The sequence below is a fragment of the Ictidomys tridecemlineatus genome, chromosome 9, assembly GCF_052094955.1.
Source record: "Ictidomys tridecemlineatus isolate mIctTri1 chromosome 9, mIctTri1.hap1, whole genome shotgun sequence".
Taxonomy (NCBI): Eukaryota; Metazoa; Chordata; class Mammalia; order Rodentia; family Sciuridae; genus Ictidomys; species Ictidomys tridecemlineatus.
Window position 1 is genome coordinate 70575753 of NC_135485.1, and position 9047 is coordinate 70584799.

The window sequence follows — 9047 nt, forward strand, 5'->3', positions numbered from 1 at the left end:
ACTGTGGCCACTAAGTGACATTGACTCATTGACTCATTCTCTGACCTCCCACTGACATTCCATCATTTATTCTCTGATGGTTTTAGCAATTAGAAGATGCCTTCAGTGAGTCCTCAAAGCTTGTTTTAAAGCTTGGGCCAGACTGACATCTGGTGACTTTTAAGTTTTCTCTACTTTTTAATTCCCTTCTAGTTTCTCTATGCATATTTCCAAAAGGCTAAATTGTTGATTGTATGATCCACAAAAAACAAATTACCTGAGTCTTTAAAGTTTTATTTAAGATGTTTTGTTCCTTTTTTAAATCAGTGCATTATAGTTATATGTAATATTGGGGGGTTTTTTTGATAAAATTATACAAGCATGGAATATAATTTAATTCAATTCCCCCTTTACCTTCCTACTCCCTCCTCCCTTTTCCCTTTCTTTGACCCTACTGGCCTTTCTTCTGTTTACTTATAGTCTTTTTTTTTAAATCACTGTGTAATGGATATATATATAAAGGTGAATTCACTTGTCATATTCATGTATGTACATAGCATAGTTTGGTTAGTTCCATTCCACTGTTTCTCCCTTTTCCCAGCCCTCCTTCTTCCTACTTAGTCCATTTTCTCTCCTTTACTGATTTCTTCTCTGTTTTCATGGGATTCTCCCTCAGATCCTCACTTTCCACCTTATTTTGGTCTAGCTGTTGCATATAAGAGAAAACATTTGACCTTGACTTTCTAGGTCTGTTGGCCATGTATATATTGTCTCCTAGGTTTTTCAGTAGAAACTTTTCTGATGTAGAAATTCCTTTTTTTAATATTTCTTATAAATAGCTTTTTGTTTACAGTGCAGTTATTTGAAGTGCAACTTATTTGAAAGTTGTTTGAAAGTTGTACATATTTATGGTGCAGTACAATAATTTGACACAGGTTTACAATAAGTAATGATCGAATCAGAGTAATTAATATTTCCATCTCCTCAATCATTCCTCTGTGTTGGGAAACTTTGGTTACTTCTTGTTATTTGGAGATATAGCACGAGTCATTACAGACCCTACTTGCCCCTGTGGTGTGGAATATCAGAAGTATTTCTTCCTATCTGACTGGGGTTTTGCGCCCTGGATCTGGCATCTTTTTTCTCCACTCCATGCTCTCTCCTAAACTCTAGTGACTACTATTCTGTGCTTGTATTTTATGAGATTGATTTTACAACTTTCACATATGGACATAAACATGTAATATTTACCTTGTTCCTGTCTTCTTTCACCTACATCACATCATGTCCTCCAGGTCCATTCACTTTTACACAAATGGCAGGATTGCATGCATTGTTTGTTCTTTCTTTCTTTCTTTCTTTCTTTCTTTCTTTCTTTCTTTCTTTCTCTCTCTTTCTTTCTTTCTTTTTTCTTTCTTTCTCTCTCTCTCTCTTTCTCTCTCTCTCTCTCTTTCTTTCTTTCTTATTGCTGAACAATATTCCTCTGTGTGTGTGTGTGATTTTTTAATCCACTCTTCAGTTGATAGACACTTCTTTTGATTCTGTATCTTAGCTAAAGTGAATAGTACTGCCATAAACATGGGGATGCAGAGGTCCCTTCGAAATACTGATTTAATTTCCTTTGGATGAATACCCACTAGTGAGATTGCTGGCTTATATTCTACTTCTACTTTTAGTTTTTCAGGGAATCTCCATGAAAAGTGTAATTTTTTAAAGTGTGAGCTGGTAAGGCAGCGTTTTCTTTCTTTCTTTCTTTTTGTCTGACTTAAAGCCCCTGGTTTAAAATGTATGTTTATAATCCTAAGTATACATTTGTACATGTGCACCTTTGCAGGAGTTTTAGTATACTTTAGCATCCATGCTTCAAATATTTCTGCGTTCTAAACTTCCTAGGCTTAGAATTATTGTAGTTATGCCAGATAAATGGGCAAAGCTCTCAAGCTGTCTCAGGGTGGGCCTCCTGAGGTGGCTGCCCCAGGGTAAGTCACTATGGCAGAGCCACCTTCTAAGCAATGCTGAATGACTAATGTCTGGTCATCTGCATAATTTTCTTGAGAACTGAGTCACCCAGAATCCACATTTGTTATGTTCAATGGGACAAATACCTTTTTCAATGACAAGATAATTGACCTACAATTCAGTGTACACTGTATTTAGTACCAAGGCTCAAAAGTCACAAATTTAGTAGAAATTGGGAGATTAGACCAAAGGTACTAAATAATCTGAAAAGATTTTTTCCAGGTTATGAAAGTGATTATACTTCTAATGCTCCTTTTTCTAAGTCCTGCAGAATAATATATTTAATCAGTGGCACCTTTTCAAATATTTTACTGTATCTCACATCATTAATAAGAAATTTTTCCAGCCCCTACTCTGGGTGAGATTCTTTTTATAGATGTATTATTTTATCTCTCACAAAATATATGCATCTCTATATAGGCATCATGTGTATTTTATATGGAAAAAATGAAGACCACATAGCAAGACACAGGATGGGCTTGTCCCCTTTTATCTGTGATTTTCACTGGGGACTTGGGGTCATGTAGTCCTTGAGTATAGACAATCATCAGGGAAAGTAGCAATGGGAACTCGGGACTGATGGCAGAGGCTCTGTGGACAGAGCCCCGTGTGTATTCTCAACTCTACCATCAAAAACTTTGGGACTAAATTGATCTCAGTAATCCTTAGGATCCTCAATGCCTTACTGGGGCTAAAAACTGTATGACAATTCAGTAAGAAAACACTAATGAAGTACCACATCAAGTGTATTACTCAGTATGATAAGACTTATTTCTTTTTTAAAAAAAAATTTACATGTTCTACTTAGTTGCACATGATAACAGAATGCATTTCCAATTCATTGTACACAAATGGAGTGCAATATTTCAATTCTGTGGTTGTGCACAGTGTAGAGACGCCCCATTCGTGCAATCATACATGTACCTAGGGTAATGATGTCCATCTCATTACACCTTCTTTCCTATCCTTATCTTACCAGGAACCTTGTAACTGCCGTTGGTATTTCACTGATTTTACCTGTTTGTTTTTGTTTTTTAAATTAGTTGGATCTACACAAGTGAAAAAGACTTGAATGGGAGTAGCCACTGGGGAATAATCGCATCTTACAGTGGAGCTGGCTATTACCTGGATTTGTCAAGAACCAGAGAGGAAACAGCTGCCCAGATTACTAGCCTCAGAAAAAATGTCTGGTTGGACCGAGGAACCAGGGCAACTTTTATTGATTTTTTAGTGTACAATGCCAACATTAACCTGTTCTGTGTGGTCAGGTGTGTACTGAGGGCATACACTGCTCCCAATTCTGGGGAGTGCCTGTATATCCTATTCTGGAGATAGGCCAAACAACTCATGCCTGTGGCCTTATAAATGAGAATCCAGGTCAATAACAAGACAGGGGTGAAAGCTGAAGTCTTAGTGGGACAGGGAGATTTCAGGAAGGGATTTATGATCCTAGAATATTATGATTTGGAAAGAACCCTAAATCTAGTCCAAGTTCATCCCAGTTCAGACCCTTTTCAGAAAAAGCATTTGATTTTCTAACACCTGTCATCAGAGATTATGAGGATGATCAGAGCTACATGCTCCATTACATGTTCCAAGGCTGTCAAACATAGACTCCCTTTCCTGACCTTCCCACTCTCAGATGATGCCCAAGCTATTAGTACATAGTCAGTGTCAGGGGCTATACCTTATGGATTCCTGCTCATGCTTAAGACTCACCAAAGGCATCTGAGGTGAACTTTCCCTAATGATTCCAAGAGAATTAGAAGAGGATTAAAAACAGGCAAGCAGCCAACATTTAAATCAATGTCTATCTATAAAAATTCTAGCTTTAACACTCACCTAGTCTTAGTATGTCCTTCCCAGACAATAAGGATGATGACCATCAAGGCAGTTACTCTGTTTTCCTGTATGGTTTTCTAATTTTCTGGAAGTGGTTGCCAAGTACAGGGCCAGAATGGGTCAGAGAGAGATGACTTGACACAGAGCCTCTTCCTTCCCCTTACAGTTGACTCTGAGGCTGTCACCAGGTATTGCTCTCTCTGGAAATTGTGGTCCTCATTGCTACTCTCTAGTCCTACCTGTACCAGAGGAGATAGTGATGCCTAGTAGCTTCCCAAGGGCTTTTAAATGTCTGAAATCATGGAGTTAAAGATTCTGTTTCTAATATGCTAGAAAATGGTACTATTAAGTGAATCATTTAACTTACTTAATGTGACAACTGTAAAATTGGAATTTTAGTTCCATCATAGGAAAGCACTGATGATCAGTGCCATCAGTATGAATGAAAACATGTTACTTCTTCAGACAATAGGCCCTGATTGAGAGCCTGTGAACCCCAAAGCACTGGGGAGGGGAAAGAAAGTACCCTGGAGGAAAGTATCTGGTGCTAATTAGGCATTACCTAGTAAATGAATGAATGAATATAATGCTCAGGCCTATCTTCATAGATTGCAAAATATATATCTTACTTCTCAGCCCGATCATATGTTTCAGTACATATTTTGTATTTGGGTTTTTTCATGCTACCTAATAAAATGACTTGCATCTAACAATAGCATTAGAAAGACTTCTTTGTTGATTAACTATCAATTTTAAAAAATTATACAGTATTTTAAACAGTACAAATGCCAGAAAAAAATAAAGGGAAGCCTGAAGAGAAAGGAGTCTTTTGGATGCAGGTCTTGGGAATTCTGGTTCCTTTTTTAGTACAAGATTCTACAAGTGTGTTGGTATTGGCCATAATAAAAATGATTTGCCACTAGCTTGGGTGAGCTATGGTAGCAGATTTATTACCTTGTAATTCAGAGAAGGAAGAAACACCCTTCTGGCTATAACCCTGTGCTGTAGTTGTTTTAATTGTTCTTATTGCCATGCAGGTCATTGGTTGAATTCCCAGCAACAGGAAGTGTGGTTCCCTCTTGGCAATTTCAACCTGTAAAGCTGATTCGCTATGTCACCACTTTTGATTTCTTTCTGGCAGCCTGTGAGATTATCTTTTGTTTCTTTATCCTTTATTATGTCATAGAAGAGATATTGGAAATTCGAATTCACAAACTACAATATTTCATGAGTTTCTGAAATTGTCTGGATGTTGTGATCATTGTGGTAGGTTGAAAAGCAATACCAACTTCCCTACCTTATCCCAAAAGCATATTAATTACAGTCTTTGATCTCCTCCCAACTGTGGATCTTGATATTTCCAGAAGAAAATCTAAAATCCCTCTCTATTACATCTACTTCTGCATTACAAATTATTTTGCATATGAGACCTTACTAGCTATGGAGGGGCATTTACAGTAAGCTCTCAAATAACCATACTAATCATGAGAATAACTCAGTAATTACTATTTGACTGTGGCCAGCCATATGAGATATAGGAGATAAAATTATTTATTTGGGGTTCAAGTTCTATTAAAAATTATTTACATTTTTCTGCATATGTGTCAAGTTGTGGCAAGAAGGAACATCCTGAATATATTTTGAGTGACAGAGTAAACCTTCTTAGGTTAAGAATTTCCAGCAAATAGTCCACAGAGAACAAAATTTAAGTTACGCCCATCAAAGTTCTCTGTATAAGGTTCAAGAAATCATGAAGAACAGTTACATAGTCAAGACTAAAACAACTTTTAGGTGTTGTGCCTGCCCTTGACTGTATTTTAACTTCTAACAGTTGTTCAATTTGTTTTCCCTTCATTAATAACTTCCTTCCAGAGGCCCCAGTGTAAAAATGAATTTTTAAACTTGTGTCTTCCTTCAGCAATAGTAGTCAACCTTTGCCTAAGTTTTGTTACACATTTAGCCATGTAACAATGCACCTAATTATTACGTGCTTAAAATTTTGAATAGCATAGTGATGTCATATCTTTATGTTATATATTGTACTATGCCCACTGCCTAGCATAGAAATGAACCTCAGAAATCTCAGTAAATGATTCATTTATCCTGTTGGCACTCAATCTTGTCTTAGCCTTCCTGGTGATAGTTATTCTTTCCCTTGCTCCTCTCCCAAAAATTTATTTGGCTTTTGTGAAGCATTTACATCAAGTCAGTATTAAATCATTTCTTATTAGTATTAGTTAAGAAAACATGTCACTCAGTGAAAGGACACTTTAGGCATAAGTAAAACTGTCCAGGCATGTGTTTCATGGTAATGAACAGTATTAGTACCAATCATTATAAAAACAACAGTCTGCTTGTTAGAAGCTACTGTGTTATGAGCATTTCCAAGTGCTTTCATACACAAAAGCTTAGTTAACTTTTCCACTAATCCTCTTAATCACTCTGCACCTGCTTCTGGAGCCATGTACATTTATGCTACAGAAAAAAGTCATACTTAGAAAAAAATTAATGCAGAATAGCTACAGTCTGGAACCTAGTGCAGTCAAAACCGCCTCCTTCTTTCATGATGGCTGTGTAACATCACACAGCCCACACAAATCAAGGTAACAGGAGTTGTCCCCCACATTTCCAATGTATTAATAATGAGCAGAGTTACAAAAGAATTTCAGTACTTAAGGAAGTAGGAGAAGCAACAATTCTGGAAATAATTTTTCAAAATATTCTCTACTAAGGGAGGGCAGAGTACAGACCCTATACACTAAGAATTATTTTGGAACACAGTTATTGTTTGTAACCCTTAAGGATGGAAACTCTCTTTTTGGACTTTTATAAATTTATTTGTTATTGAGAATAACGGCAAAAAGGTAAGTGTGATGTTATACTAACATAACAGATTTCTTTTAACCAGATAACTTCAGTATTGACAAAAGACTAGTTGGTAGGATTCATTGTTTTTTAACTTGTATTTCTATCAGTGAAAACTTTGACTGAATACTATAGTATATGGTGTGTGTGTGTGTGTGTGTGTGTGTGTGTGTGTGTGCGCACACACACATGCTCTGGAGCGTATTGGGAGAATTTAGAAGAGTAATATAAAAATTAATACAAAGAGAATTTGATCACTTTCTTCTTACATACCTACAAGTTTTTATGCCACACTCCAGTGAGTTGCCTTGTACCTAATATGTACTCCCCAGGGAAAATAGATGGGGAGATGTGTGGGTCAAAGATTATTTCTGTATCTTAACAGTCACAGCATTTTGCAAGTATCTTTTCAAAACTTTTTCCTGTTTTCCTTTGTTTTGGTTTAACTCTGAGTAGTGCCATGACACAGTTGAGACTGGACTTCATATACAACAGGGAAGAATAATTGCAATTCACCTTCTTATTGAAAATTTTTTTCACCAACTAAAACTAAGGACATGCTTCCTACTCATCCCCAAATGTACCCTGAGCTAAGGATTTCTGTCATCTAGCCTAAATTTGTTTGAGTTCACCTTAAAACCTGAAAAAAATTACATTTTAAGGATCACATCTCGCTGTTACTTTGAAATTGTTTCCACTCTTTTCTCATTCTGTTTCTGCAGCAAATACTCTGAAGTCTACAGGTTTATGTCAGTCAGTCAATTGTCCTAGGCTACAGTATTTTGAAGCTAGCAGAAATATTGAAAAAAGACAATTTATAGGACTAAATTAAAATAATGTTGATTGCTGTGTCTCAGAGGAAAGATGTTTAGTTATTCAACAGATATTTTCCAAGCATCTACTATGTATAGCACTTTTCCAGGCACTGGAGATACAGAGTCAAATAAAATAACCAAATCCTCTGCCCTTATAATGCTGACATTCTAATATGGAGAGAAAGTCTTTTTTAGATGTGGATGAGAATCCCAGAGATAATCAGGAGTAACCTAACAACCCACATGCTCACAAACCTGTTTCCTCATCTCTCTTCTTTTATTCACTATTTTGGAAGAAGTGTTCCAAGGAAAATTAATATAACATGATATTGATGTTGTATAAACAAGCACTACTTCCATGTGTTTATGAACATTTCTCCTGTGTGGAGTAAAAACATCTGGACTAGGTAGCAAATTGTACCATGTGAGAATTATAGAGGGTTATTGTTGGATTTGTTCAACCAACCCCAGCATCTTTATCCCTCTCAGATGAGTCAATGTACAAGAACATTTTCAGAGAGCTCTAAGAAAATGTTCCTACCATCAGCACAAAAGTTCAGAAGATTGTATCTGGAAATCCTTTGCTGATAAGAAAAGAAAAGAAAGTGAGGTTGGCTTTTTAGCTGTGATTGTCAGCCAGGTGGGACTTTCCTATGAAAATCACCTGGTCTGGATTGTTCTCTCACGAAGGTCTAATGAAGTGATCTTTGGCCATCATTCAAAAGTAGAGGGAAAGAACAAAGAAGGTCAAAGAACCTGTCACAGCCCACGTAGTGCAGACTCAGATCCCACAGAAAGGCACAGATACTACAGTGAACTGTTCACATAATACACATTAATGCAGTGGTGGTGGGTGGCAAAAAGGGGCCATTGTTCCCTCCAATCTTGTATAGCTCAGACCCAAGAAACATGTGAAAAGTTGTATGTTATAAATGCAGAGATAGCCATGATTAAGAAGGAACCAGTTTGTTCACATACTTCACTGCAAGTTTCCTTTAGCCTCTCTGACCTTCATTCCCACCATATTCTAAGACCAAGCACATTCTGTCCTCTTTTGTGCACTCCTTTTCAGTGTGTCTGGTTTCTGCTTCACCTCATGTTGTGTGATGCCAACTCTATAGGAACTTTTTGTATTATTTAGCTTTGTGTGTTTATCTTGTCTTGAATTAAGAGTGTGAGTTTTTGGGGAGTGGAGCTTACCACAAGTTCACTTCCATATGTTCTTCCTGGCCCAGACACTGTTGTATATGTGCATATCTGAAGAGAAAGAATAGATGGCTAGAAACTGGAGAATGAAGAGGCACACAAGAAAATTTAAAAAAATAAAATTAAAACCAGAAAAATCAGGGAAAGAGAGAAGAGGGATAGAAAATGATTTATATGTGGGTGGCAAAATCATCAGAAGGCCTTTCTTCTCGAGTTTGTGTTTGTTATAGTGACATCTTGGGTGCATCTGTGGGTACTCATTGTATGCACAGGCCCATGGACACTTGCACTTACTGGATTTCTGTTCCTAAGTAAGGAAAT